Source organism: Gorilla gorilla, chromosome 8 (assembly GCF_029281585.2).
Source record: "Gorilla gorilla gorilla isolate KB3781 chromosome 8, NHGRI_mGorGor1-v2.1_pri, whole genome shotgun sequence".
Lineage (NCBI taxonomy): Eukaryota > Metazoa > Chordata > Mammalia > Primates > Hominidae > Gorilla > Gorilla gorilla.
The window spans coordinates 94,633,176-94,647,295 of record NC_073232.2 but is presented as its reverse complement, the minus strand read 5'-3'; the positions used below and the strand labels follow the sequence as shown (position 1 = coordinate 94,647,295).

The 14,120-nt window shown below is 37.5% G+C and overlaps 1 protein-coding gene across 8 annotated transcripts in view; it reads right to left on the bottom strand.

Annotated features, from left to right (window-relative positions):
- The window catches only part of NRG3 (neuregulin 3), a 1,121,069-nt gene that overhangs the window by 718,627 nt on the left and 388,322 nt on the right, over nt 1–14,120 (bottom strand). The window lies entirely within an intron of this gene.

Sequence of the window (14,120 nt, the reverse complement as noted above, 5' to 3'; positions counted from 1 at the left end):
ATCCAAAACGTACTTAGAGGCCTTTCTGGGTTAAAGGCTTCAAAAAGACATAAAAATAATAAATATTACTGCAATGAAAATGTCTAGTAATGACCAATTTGAAAGAAGCAGCCTGACATGAAAGAAAGTAAAAAACAAATATCTGCTATGGAGCATCTGAAGTTTAAACCATCTCAGTTGTATGGTAACATCGTCTTCAATAATGAGAGAGAAAAATATTTTATTAAAAACCACATTTTTTTGTAATTCTAAAAGTCTATAAGACACTTCAGGAAATTAAAACAGTTTAAAATTTAACCTAATGCTAAGGAAGGAAATGTACTATCTTTTTTAACTGCCACATTTTAAGGTTTGATAAGTTTTCTGTGCTATACACACACGAAGTTCAATTTAAAAGTATTTTGAGTGTGTATTACATGGTAAGCATTGCAAATATAAAGATCAGTATGTCATTTTTTGTCCTGAATGGTCCCACATAAGACCACATAAGAAGAATTACACATTTGTCCACCAAACCAACTCATAGAATTATGTTCTACAAGTTATATATTGTTATCTATGCAGTTAGAATAAAACTATGGTGTTTATTTCTATTTAAAGATTAGCTCCTTTGACCTCTTTACTGCAAAAATTTAAAACACTGGTTGCATTATTTTATTTAATTCTGTGTTTCATTTCCTTGTGACAATGCAAAGAAGAATCAGGTTAACCTGGTCTGTTGAGTTCCTTTACATCTTCCTGGAGAAAGGGATTTATAAACATGTCAGCCAATTATATAATAACTTATGAAAACACAAAAATTCCTTTTCCTTCAGTTTTTACAAATCACTTGTCATGAACTATATTTCTAATTGAGAATAAGAAGTACATTTTAGAGCCAGTTTATTCAAATTTTGTAGAATGAGATTTCATTTAAACTAAATGCAAAATATATGAATATTTTAAAAGAGTGTGGCCATTCTTGAACAGGTATTAGTAGTGTATTTACTGTTTACATTACTACTTTGTGTTAATAGATTTATATAGGAATTCAGGACAATTACTTGTGTGTATCCATTATGTTCAAATAATATTTAGCCATGATATGTACTTTGGAAAATGAATTATTGATGAATAAAACGAACTTATTGTTGTCATTAAATGAATAGGTTGTAATCTTATTTAAAATTGTGTCCTATGCACAGTGTGTATTAGTATGTTCAACTTTTGAAGGACTATTTTATCTCCTTCCTTCAGTTACATTTGCAGAATATTTGCATATTAAAGCATTAATAATATCACATAGTAAGTGATCATTTTCTTTGACAGGACATACATGATTCATAATATCATTGGAAGAATGTGTTATGTTTAGGTTTTCCTCCTAAACTTAAAGTAAAAGCACAGTTACATTCTGCACATTTTATATTCTAACTCTTAGAATTATTTTTTCTTCATATATAACAAACTTATTCCAATTATATCTTTAAGATTTTTGAAAGTTAATTCTTTAAAGTGGGCATACATCAAGAGCTTGGTAAATAAATATACTGACAAGAGTCAGTATTTCTACTGGCTCCAAACAATAGGGAAATCATTTGGAATTGGGAATTCCAAACAATTCCCTCTCCAACATCTGAAAACACACAGCTCCCAGGCTTTGGAAACCATAATTGCCATCATCACTCTGTGCTGAAAATCACATTAATCCAGCCCCGAGGATCCTTCACTGGCCTTTTGCTTTGAAATAAGTTAGACTCTTATTAACAAATAGAGTCTAATTTTTTAGGTCATGTCAGTGCCTTGACCCTTCTAGAAAATTCATATTCCAATATCAAAGAACTAAAATAAAGATCATATTGTTACTGTCCACCTACTGTAATTTCAGCCTAAGGAGATACTGTCCAAGGTAAACATTTACAAAATTTCCTAACTCTATGCTCTTGGCAACTCAGGAAAGATTCTGGTAAGCAATAAATAAGTTGCTTCTAATTCAAGATGGCAGACTGAGCATCTGCATTACCTACACTAAACAACATTGATAATCTAAAGAATAGATGTACAAGTATATTTTTTAAATCATAGAAAAGTTTATATTCATTGTTAGGTTATTGGATTCAAAGCTGTATTGGAGCTTTAAAACCTTCCTTTCATTTTTTGAATTATTTTATTTTTCACCATATAGGAAACTACATATGACACTCTAGATGGAGGCAGAGAAAATATTCCACAAAAGGAAAAGGCTAGCAGTCCAAGAAAACTGAGTTCAGAGAGAGGAAGCAGAGTCTAGTCTAAGTGGAAGGCATGAAGTTTGGAATTGGGCAGCTCCCACCCTTTCTAGTTGGGTGCTTTGGGCAAGAGGTTTATTCTGTCTTGTCTGATCAAGTGAGGTAATGAATGGAAATTGCAGCACAGTTTTAATGGGACGATGAAATAACCCTATGAAATACCACTATAGTATGCAAAAACATAGGAACAACAAAATGAATCCACTTGAGAAATAATTTAAAATTTTAGTTTTTAATATTTTTACTAATTACCAGTTTGGACTTGGTTACAGTTCCCTAACAGCGCCAAGGGCTTTAAAATAAAGTGTTCAATTAATTAGAAAGTGTTTCTAAATAAATGGTATGAATGAAATGTTTCTTAAATTTTGACTTGGTCTCTTTTTGTAACTTACACTTCTCATCATATTCATATTATTGTTCATAAAATAACCAAACACAATAGATTATAGCAATTTTCATTCATTTTTATTCAGAAATAAACTACTTACTGTGAAAATTTTAAGAAGAAAAGCAGCAATAAAGGCTAATAATCATTCTAGATCTGACAACTAATTCTTCTTTTAATATGAGAATTGAGAGTTGGAAGAAGGTTGCAGCTTTTTAGTTCACTCAATCTTCCAGCCAGTCTTGAATTTTCAGTGAAGTTTCTATGAGCATGGGAAGAAAACTTTGTAGACACTTTGCCACCATATTTTGCTATGCTAAAATTTTTTCACATTCATTTGCAGAAAATTTGTCAGTGTTCTCTTTTTATGATTCTTGAAGGGTTATTTTATATTAATTGCAACATCTAGAAATGATTTTTTAAATTTTAAAATAAAAGTGACATTTCTGAGAAATGTATTCTTTCTCCTCTGAAATCCACTCTGAAATCATAATCATCGTAGGAGGTGGAAAATGAGGCAGGCGCAACTGGATCCGTTGCAAGAAGGTTTGCAATAATTTTAAAGCTTCCCTCTTCCAAATAGAAGCATAGAATTAAGTTATGTATTTGTAGGTGAATGATACTTGGGAGGAATGAGCAAAGAGTTTCAAGATTCGTCTGGCTCACAGTCATCGCCAACAAGCTTTGTTCTTTCTGGGGGTGGGGAAATGAAAGAATATCATCAAAGTTCTTTCAAAGAAGAAAAAAACAACTTGTGGCATTTTTTCTCTGACTAGGTCTTTTATTAACTGATTTTCTTCTACTTTTGGGTTAATTCTTATTTAAATGCTTTCCTTAATCACTATTATTCTTTTAAAGTTCGCCCTAGGAATTTATATGAAAAACAGTATTTTCGTAAAAGGAACCACATATTATCAACACATTAAGAAAATTTTTAAAAATGGATGTTATATATACTGTATGTTAGAGACTTCAAAAGCTCATTCAAAATATTTTTGAAACATTTTCTTCAATTAATGCAATTTCAAATGGCCCATTAAAATTCTGTGGGTTATAATTAAATTCAATCATATCCATTTTAAATTTTCAAAACTGTTTTCAAAATCTTGAATCATATAAAAATAATGTAACTATTTAAGAAAAATTAAAAATAAATTAACAAGTCATTGTGAAGGAAAGCAGAAAGTATGAATAAAACATCACCCTTGTACTTTTCTGGCACTAGATACACAGAACTGACACAGTTGTCGACTCTACAGAAGAGTCTTTAGAGCTTCAGCGAATGTGCTCAATGTGACCAAGCAGCCAATCAAAGCCTTGGGACAAATAATGTATACAGGTGAAGATCAGGAGGTCAACATAAAGGCATGCCAATTTAGAACAGTCAAGAGTAATGTACAGCTCTTGAAAAAATATGTAGATACAGCAAATATAATAAAAGAAGAGAAATAACACAAGAGTTGGAAACATCTATTTGAAATGGAAGGGAATGTCCAAGTCTATGAGTGAAGTTAAAAGACAACCCCAACTTGAAAGTGTGGGGGACAAGAGACGAAAAGACAATTGTTAAATTGTTAGAATATTCAACCAGATGATACATGCAGAGGCTCATGCTGCTCTCCCCAAGAACTGGAACGAATTAATAACCTTAAACAGGCCCACAGTTTTAAGGCCATAGCGAGCCTTCTAAAGGAAAGTGAAGTAATCCAAGGACAGCAGAGGCAATTTATCAAAATCTCTATGTTAATATCTTCTCAGGTCCATAAAAGACAGAAATACAAGGAGGACACAAGATAGCTTTGGGAAAGAGAAAGAAATAAATAATGTAGCAGATCAGGGCCACACTGAAAATTATTGTCAGAGAACAGGATGACATGAATATGTCATGGAATATATTAAAAACGAACTCAAAAGTTTTTGAATTCAGGAACAACAAAGTAGAAATGCGTAAACCCTGTGCTTTTTCAATGGGAGAAAATTTGAATCTAGAAAACAAATCACAGGTGAGTATCCACTTCATCTACATAAATAGCCACCAAATTCTTTATAAGGTTAGATCTACAGGCATTCAGTGTTCATGTACACTTGGAAAATCAAATTTATTTTTCTTGCTACCATCTTTATGTTTCACTGGCTTCTCTTGCACCCAAGCAATTCCAAACTCCCTAGGTGACTTTCAGCACCCTCCAGGATCAGCGCAGCCAGCCCCTCCAGCACTGATTTTTAACACTCCTTTCCAAACTCCTGGTAGCTACCAACTGGCCCTTCTTTCAGTCATTATGCCAGTTGGATCACTTGCTTTTCTCGCTGCTTAGAGGACTCAGAATTCACATTTTTTTCTTGCTTCATCCTTTATCATCATGCAGGTATCAATTCAAATGTGGCCAAAGCTCTCGCCACAATTCAAAAATGATTACCCAAACCCTACCGTGGTCATCTCTACTCCATCATCTTATTTTCTTTAGAGAAAATGTCAACATCTAAAATTGCAGCATGGTTGTTTGTTTGCTCACTTGTTGAGTGTCTAAATTCTATCTCCAGAAGATAATCTCCAGTAGAATAGTAGGTTTATATGTTTTGTACACAGTTATGTCTCTGATATCTAGAATAGAACCTTGGCCCCATGAAACATCCAAAAATATTTGTTGAACGAATAAATTACAATATTTATGAACCCATGAGTTTCAAGGTATTTAATAACATCATCAGGAAAAGAACAAGATAAGCCAAAATATCTAAGGTATAAACTGTGATAATCTAAGAGAGTAAACTTCCTTAAAAAGGTATGAATTTCTAAGTAATATTCATGCTGTTTCTCTTTTAAATTTGAATGCATTAAATATGACAGCAGCACCAAAACTCTATCTTCACAGCATCAACTCATGCTAGTTGGTGCAGGAAAACAGTAAACCAGTAGTATTGCTTACACAGTTCCAATCAATTAGAGTTAATTAGTTAGTAGTTGTAGTATTGTTTAGACACTTCATGACATTATGTGTGTATAACTAACGGTGAATATAGGAATATGCGATAAGAGGCAAAGAGTTTTAACACCTTTAAGGGGATTTTCTTGATTGTTATTCCATACAACATTCATAAGGACAACAACCAATTATTGAGTCAGATATTATACAAAGTGTTTTATATATGTTTTCCTTTAATTTTTGCAATCGCCCTGATAGGTAGCATCATGATTTCTGTTTTTAAGATAATAGTGTTGAAGCTCAAAAAAAGTTAACTACCTGCCCAATTACATAGCTCATAGGTGGTAGAGCTGGAATTTATCACTTTTCTACCTTGCACATGTAAAATCAGGAGTTCTCCATGATGGAAGTCCTCTATAAATAGCTATTCCCAAGAACCCTCTGATTTTCTTTATCCTTGTGGGAGAATATCCCCTTATTCTTTCTTCTGGTTCCCTATACCTCAAAACCCAAGACCTCACCCCTAAGCCTGTAGCCACCAATACAACCAATATATTTTCCCTGTTCCAAATATTGCTTTCTCGAACTAAGGTGGTAAAGGCTTATTTTCATTGCCTATTATGATTTTCTGGCTGGCAATATCATTCTCTGAGATAAGGTCTCACCCTCATCCTGGAATGAAGAAGGGAAAATTAGCTATCATAATCAAAATGAAACTGACATTGACAATTCAGGTTATGCCTACTGAGTTGTGAGATTTCCAAAATGCATTGGGCATCCACAGTATAAAATGTACTCCATGGCGTAAGAGACAATACTTGTTACAGATGCATCCATGCATTTAACCTGTGTCTACAGCAGACACTGCTCACTGGCCATGATATTATTTGTGATTGAACCAGGTAGATGTGGCCCCAGAATTCTTGTCATCTCTCTAAGCAGCTACCATCAATCAGTCAGCATTCTCATGAGGAATGAAACCATTTTGCTATACCTTTGGAAGGGCAAAGGAAAGTTGACCAGGCCTTGAAGAATGAATTAAGATTCTGCCTTGTAATAGTGAAGGGGAGTATATATCAAAAGAAATGAATATAATGTAAAAAATTACAGAAGCAGGAAAGCAAAGAGGTACCTTTACAAAAACATAGATTCCACATCATGAATGCTATGAGAGGAAATGCATAGACAGCCCAGGTGCCCTCAGTACAAGGAAAGTCCCAAATACCCTATTAATATACTCAACATTCACTTTCTGAGCAAGGAAGGGACCTATTTGTAATGATTGCTTTAAAGTGATTAAGGTAGAACCTGACAACAGTATGAGGTCTGGGGAAGCAGGGATAGAGAGTGACAGTTCCAATCAGTTAAATGACCATGAGTAGAGTGAGGGGAATGACAATGTGATTACACACTTAATCCCATCCACAGCAATAATGAAAAGGAAATGGATGTATTCCAGAGTGCAGATTGTTAGGACATGAGAGCTGATTGGTTGTTGGGAGTGAGGAAAACGAAAGCAGAGAGAGTAAAGGCTGTGCAATTATAGCTAACAGTTTTTGAGGGTCTGCCAAAAACTGTTGGAAGCACTTTGCTTATATACTCATGTCGTTTTTACAAAAAAATCTATGAGGTAGATACTTTAATCGTCCCCATTTTACAGAAGAGGAATCAGAGAGACTTCATGTAAGTTTGCCAAGATTCATACATGAAGCACATGGCTGAGTTAGGATTTAAGTCTAACTCAATCTGGCTCCAGACTTGTGCAGGAAATCCGTGTCTTTCAAAGTGCGGTGCTTGGACCAGCAGCATCAGCATTACCTGGGACCTTGTTAGAAATGAAATTGTCAGGATTCACCCCAGACCTTCTGAAGCAGAAACTTCTCAAGGGGGACCTAGCAATGTGTGCTATCATGACAGTGGTCTTGATCCCACTGACGTTTGAGAACCACTGCACAAAACTAGTAGACATAGTTTACAGCTGGTTCAATCTACTATCTAGTGCATAGATGATGAAGTTAGTAGACTACAAATAAAGAGTCAAAAATATATTTAGAGAGATGAAGAGCTTGTCTTCATTTCGGCTGACTCTGGGTTACCACAGGGCTTTCTAGATGGAGATGATCAGTGAGTACTGAGTGACCAATGGAAGGCCAGAGCTTGAGAGAGGTGGAGGCTGGAGATACAGATAAGCTGTATACCACATAGTGCATTAGCTGAAATCTTAGAAGAGAAACTCTCCAAAGACTTTTCCAGGAAACATCCAACAGCAGAACATTATGACTGTTTCCACTTATGAGAAAGGAAAAGAAAGCATATGCTGAACTAGAGACGGAGAGCCACTAACAAGAATTAACTATCACCGTGCAAGCTCAGCCTCCTCAAGGCCCTTAGACAACCACCTCCTATTAGAGGCTAAAGTGAAACTGAAAAATAAAGAAAGAAGTGAACTTCTAGAAAGAGCGGATAAAATAGTGACTAGTCTCAGAGAAAAATTAAGAAGGGATTCCTGAGCTGGTAGATTTATACATTGAATTTCTCAGAGAAAATGGTATCAGAAAAATGTAGGAGGAAGACAAACTTTTTTAAAGGATTGCAGTGAAAGTTCATTGCAAAGGAGTCGTGGTGAATACAGACAATGTTTCAGAGAATTTGACGGTGAAGGGAAACAATAAATAGCAGGTAGGTGAGGGCAGGGGAAAGGAAGATGAAATAGATCTGCAACAAGACTGCCCATAGTACTCTTGGGGCACCATTTACATGGAAAATAATGCAGTGTCACCCATGGAAAGAGTATCAATCCTCTTCCTTAGAGATGGTCTTGATTATAGACTTACCATCTATCCCCCATTACCCCATCCCCCAGAGAAACACTGAAATCAATTCCTGGTTCTTGTAGTCTAGCTTTGCATGATGTCCTAGACAGGAAAGAAAACAAAACATAACTAAACCCACTCAGCTTTCCAGGATCATTAGGTCCATGTCTCAATACAGCAACACAATTTTACATTGGCCCAATGACACTCGGACCTGCTGTTTTCATAATACGGCCAGAATCCAGAGAAGGAATCTTGATAAAAAATATATAAGAAAGAGGATAGATTTAAAAATATTTTGTGATTTTCAAATGGTGGTATCTTGTAAGGGAAGGTGAATATTTCAGAATGGTGGGATGTGATGAAGACAGGGTTTTGAGAATTAAGTGGCATAGATTCTATCAGGGTAAGAAAAACTGTCTTTGATGCAGTATAAAAACAAAGAGGAAAGTTTCAGACCAGCCACACTGGGTTTGGGGTCCATCTGTTCCATTTGATACAAGCAATGACTTGAGCAAAATATTCAGTAACTTGAAGCCTCAGGTTTCACAGTGTGAAGCCTCAGTTTTCTCCTCTGAAAAAGGAAAATGATAATAGTACCCCTGTAAAATAAAAGCACTCTTATAGGCACTACTACAGAGATTCAATGAGGGCTCACTCCAGGAGGGAAACAGGTGTGGTTTCATTTCTACGTTCCACTTTCCATTTTGTGAACTCTAGAAGAAAGTGTGGGAAGAATTTGTTCAAATTTGGTTCTAAGAGGAAGAGCTTAAAAAATACTCACTGATATTCATGTAACAGTTTTGGCTATCATACTACATCTTTTCTCCAAAATTGCGTTTTATAAGTAGCACACTTTTTACCCTTTTCTCAGGGCATACAGCCAATCTGCTATGAAATTTTTAAAAGAATTCTCAAAAGACAGGTGTCCCTTCAATTAGTGTTATCTCAAATGGGTTTCTGCTGGAAGACCAGCTGCCCATCACAAATGTAGTGAGAGAATTCACCTTCTGTCCAGAGATAATGCAAATCAGTCCTACGCACTCCTCACCATGCAGAGCTGAGTAATAGGTTTCCATTAGGACGCAAATTTAATGACCTCATCCAGCACAGAACTAATTAAATGAAACTAACACATCAGTGGTAAAGATTGAAATGCCGAGCAAATTGTGGTTTATTTCTGAATTGACAAGCACCAATAATAGTCATTCCTTCTGTGAGTTTTCTCAGCTATGAAGAATGTGTCTGCAGAGGCTTAGAATGAAACAGCAGCCAGAGCAGAGGAAGAAACAAGGAAGCTGCCTGCCTCTAGTGTGTACCTGGAAGGGAGATCCAGTCCAAGACCTCAAGGCTCTGTCTCAGTCAAGCTCCTGGCTTTGGAAGCCTTCCTTTCTTGAGACCTGCCACTGGATCACACATCCATCTGTGAACTGCCTGCAAGGATGGGATGCCTGTGTGTGTTATGGATACCCAGGCCTTTGGAAACTTCACTTGCTGCAATTGTCCCTGGATTGAGACTCAATAAGGCACACATTTTGTACCATAGCAGGACAGTTTTGTGTATGCGTGTATGCATGTGATAGTCTCAGGACTATGAATCATTGAAAAAAAATGCAAAGTCCTAGAAAGGAGCTAAGTGTTAGTCCTCTAGCAGCAGCCAACCTGCTTGTCAAACCAAAGGAGTTGGATAGAATCTGAGCCCTAGAATATAGCTCTTAAACACGGCTCTACATAAGAATCATCTAGGAAACTTTTGAAAAACACTGAAGCCAGGACCCCACAGATTCTGACTTAATTGTTCAGGGGTAGAATCTGGATTTTTATTTTGGACATTCCAGGTGATTCTACTCTGCAGCCAGACTTTGGAATCACTCCCCTAGACTCTAGAACAGGAGCATCATTTGTGGTAAGTTCATAAAAGCAAAGCAGGATTCTGGGCTAAGGGAATACATAGAAATTCAGGATCCATAACCTGCTATGAGATGGCTTAGCAAAACTGCCTTCATGACTGCTGGGAAATGAGGCAGTTGCTTACCTAATGCTTCTTTCTCTTTCCCTGTGGGGATGCCACATCTCTTTAGCTTAGCTTCTGTGTGCTGACTGGCTGCACAGCTGAAGATCTGATGCTGCAAGGTTTTTGGTAGAACATTCTCTCCTGCTTATATCATCCAGCTTGGACCGTGTCAAAACAGTACCACATCCTGGATTCTCCCAAGTGATTCTGTCTACCTTTAGTAATGAGACATAGTTGAACAGTCTTGCCAAAGAAGGCATCTCCTAGGATAGGAGAGCAATACCTCTTAGCTGATTACTGTTGAGAATCTCAGTCCTGACTCAGTCTGACAAGTTATTGAGGCTTGTCTTCCCCAGCCTTCAGTACTGCTCACAGGGAGGTCAAATGTAGGCCCACTGGACTCTGCACGCTGTAGCCCCCATATTACTTACGAGCTCCACATGTCCAGGTGATCACTAACCACCCGCATTCTCCAACTCTGCTTTACCTTTCAAAATGGACTAAGACCATTACTCCAATGGGATTATAATAGAACATACCCTCCCCAACTGCCCCTTGCACCACCATAACTGAGACCAATAGGCTCAATCCCATTAGACCCTGTATTTTATCAATCCCGGCAGGGAGCACAAGTGTTCCAGATGAACTGTATTCATCAGGTCCCATAAGCATACACTATTTTGAAGATTCCTTAGTGGGACTCAAGCTCCTACATCTTCTATACTCCCCAAACCCTCTGGCACTCAAGGCATGCCATCATGAAAATCTCATCTCTGAATATGTCCTTCCCTTCTTGAAGAGAAAATCAACTGGCGCCTAAGAACTTTTCTCTGAAGCCCTATTAAAGGATGAATTTTGTTCTCTATTCCTTTAATTCTCCACATACCACAAGTCTTGGAGTTTGTATAGGGATAATTCATGCTCCAAATTGTTACTTCCAAGATATTTTCCTTCTTTTCTTCTTCATACCCTAAAATGTAAAACTTCACTATCAATGAATGCTTCTGGTTTCCATCATTTACAGTCTTCTGATAGCCTCCCCACCACCATCCTCTGACGATATTGGCATCTGGCATTGATTTTAACATAAGGCTACTGCCATAATTGTTGGTGATGTCAGTAAGCATGTAGATGGTCCAACTATGAAAACCATCATAGTCAGTTTGTTAACCAGCCATTCTCCAATGTTCATGTCCTATATTTTACCTGAATTAATCATACTTCAGAACTCATCTATTATTACGCCACATCCAAAAATAACAATTTCAGACACTTTACTACCTTGTAACTTTCAAGCTTTCTTACCCTAGTATATTCACTGTCACTTTAGTTGTTTCTTGACCTCTTGGGATCACCAATCCATTGACCATAATACATTACAGTGCCATTGTCCATAACCTTCCTCGTGCTCTCATTTTCTTTCTTAGCTGATTTAGATTTCATTTCCCGTCATTATAATACCTTACATAAATCCAGTTGAACATCCCCACACTTCTGTCCTTCCATTGTCAAAATCCCAAGTTGGGTTTCAGCAGATCTCTGTCACCTCCTTACATGTATCATGATGCAGATAAAAACGAACGACTCTGCTGACTGGTCTTACTATAAATTTATAATTAGAGCCCTCAAGTGAGTTCTTGGCACTGGCGGCCCCAATTTTGGTGGTTAATTTACTATCTTATTATCAAGGGTGACTTTCTCACACCTTTTATTCTCTCCCCATATCTCTGGCACTACATACACACACACCCCTCATTCTCACCTAGTTAACTTGCTGAGAGAACTTCCTTAGCCTTCTACCACCAAGTCAACCCACTTCACTTCATCTGTAGCAGAATATGCTATCTTGCCTCCTGATCAAGTGAAAGGCAAGACTTGTTTGTACTCACTGGCTCACTTCCCTCCCTTCTCTCTTTTGTACCCATTCCAGGCAGGCTTTTATTTCACAAAGCTCAAAGTCATTCTCCTTAAGTGTCCAACAGGCAATTCTCAGTTCTCATTTTACCTGACCTCTCAGTGGCACTTGTCATGATTGATCACTCCATTCTTGAAATATTTTCCCTCCTTGGCCATTAGGACGTCCTCATTTTCTGATTTCTCTCCCTGCCTGTGGCTTCTTTCCCTGCTCCTTCATTGGCAACATTGTTAAATCTTCCTTTTCCCGACTTTTAAAGATGATGTGCCTCAAAGTTCAGTCATTCTTCCCTTGTTTTACTCCATGTACACATACGCCTTTGGTGAGCTTATCCAGTCTGTGGGTTTAAATAACATTTCCACAACAAGGATTATATGCTTTGGCTCTGTGTCCCCACCCAAATCTCACCTTCAATTGTAATAATCCCCATGTGTCAAGGGCAGGACCGGGTGGAGATAATTGAATCGGGCGGGGGGGCGGGAGTGGGGGTCACAGTTTCCCCCGGGCTGTTCTCATGATCGCTAGTGAGTTCTGAGACCTAATGGTTTTATAAGGGGTTTCCCCCTTGCTCAGCACTCATTCTCTCTCCTGCCACCCTGTGAAGGGTGCCTTCGGCCATGATTGTAAACTTCCTGAGGCCCCCCAGCAATGCGGAACTGTGAGTCCATTAAACCTCTTTACTTTATAAATTACCCAGTCTCAGGTATGTCTTTATTAGCAATGTGAGAACGAACTAATACAAAGGCTCTACGTTTTTTTTTTTTTTTTTTGAGACGGAGTCTCGCTCTGTCGCCCAGGCTGGAGTGCAGTGGCGCGATCTCGGCTCACTGCAAGCTCCGCCTCCTGGGTTCACGCCATTCTCCTGCCTCAGCCTCCCGAGTAGCTGGGACTACAGGCGCCCGCCACCACGCCCGGCTAATTTTTAGTATTTTTAGTAGAGACGGGGTTTCACCGTGTTAGCCAGGATGGCTCTACGTTTTTTAACTCCAGCCCCTATTTCTCCCCTGAGTTCCAGACTCACATATCCAATGCCTATGTGACATTTCCTCTTCGTTGCCCAGTAAGCATCAGTCATCACATCTGGGGAGATGATTTACCCACATGCCCAGGAAAAGCAAAATAACAACAACAAAAAAATAAACAAAGCCCCTCTGAGTTAACTTTGACTCATTTATTCTGCCACTCATCATGTGCAAATCATCAGTATATCCTAACTTTAACTTAAACTGGATTTTAAATATAAACCATCACTTTAAAAGCAACAACATTTGCTAATGGATGCATCACCTTTATTCAGCAAAAATTTTGGTGTTATCTGTATTTGGCTTGTGAATACTAGTGCTCTTGGAGTTTCTTACTGAAATAAATGGCTACATGTCATCCCTTGGGAAAGGGAAGGTTAAATTATACATCTTGACTATGGAAAAATTTATACAATTTTAGGTAAAGACGTAAATCCTGGAAAAACAGGTGTAAGTGTGTATACGAGTGTGTGTGTGTGGTGTGTGTGTATGTAGTATAAAAATAAAAGATTATAGGTTATTCTTGAGTAGTCAGAGTAAAATGCTCTGCCAAATGTTATTTTGAACATTTTTACTATATCAGTTCAGCAAAATTAATGCTTATAAATGGTAGGAGCATAACTGAGAGAGAAAACCATTAGCTAAAGGCTATAATCTTAGCACACTGGAAGAAAATGATTTGGAGGATAAAAATGTTCAACAGAAAACTTAAAAGGTTTTAAAATGCTCCAAATCTCATTCAGAGTGCATGAACTTTGTGGATTTAGAGGCAAAAATCTC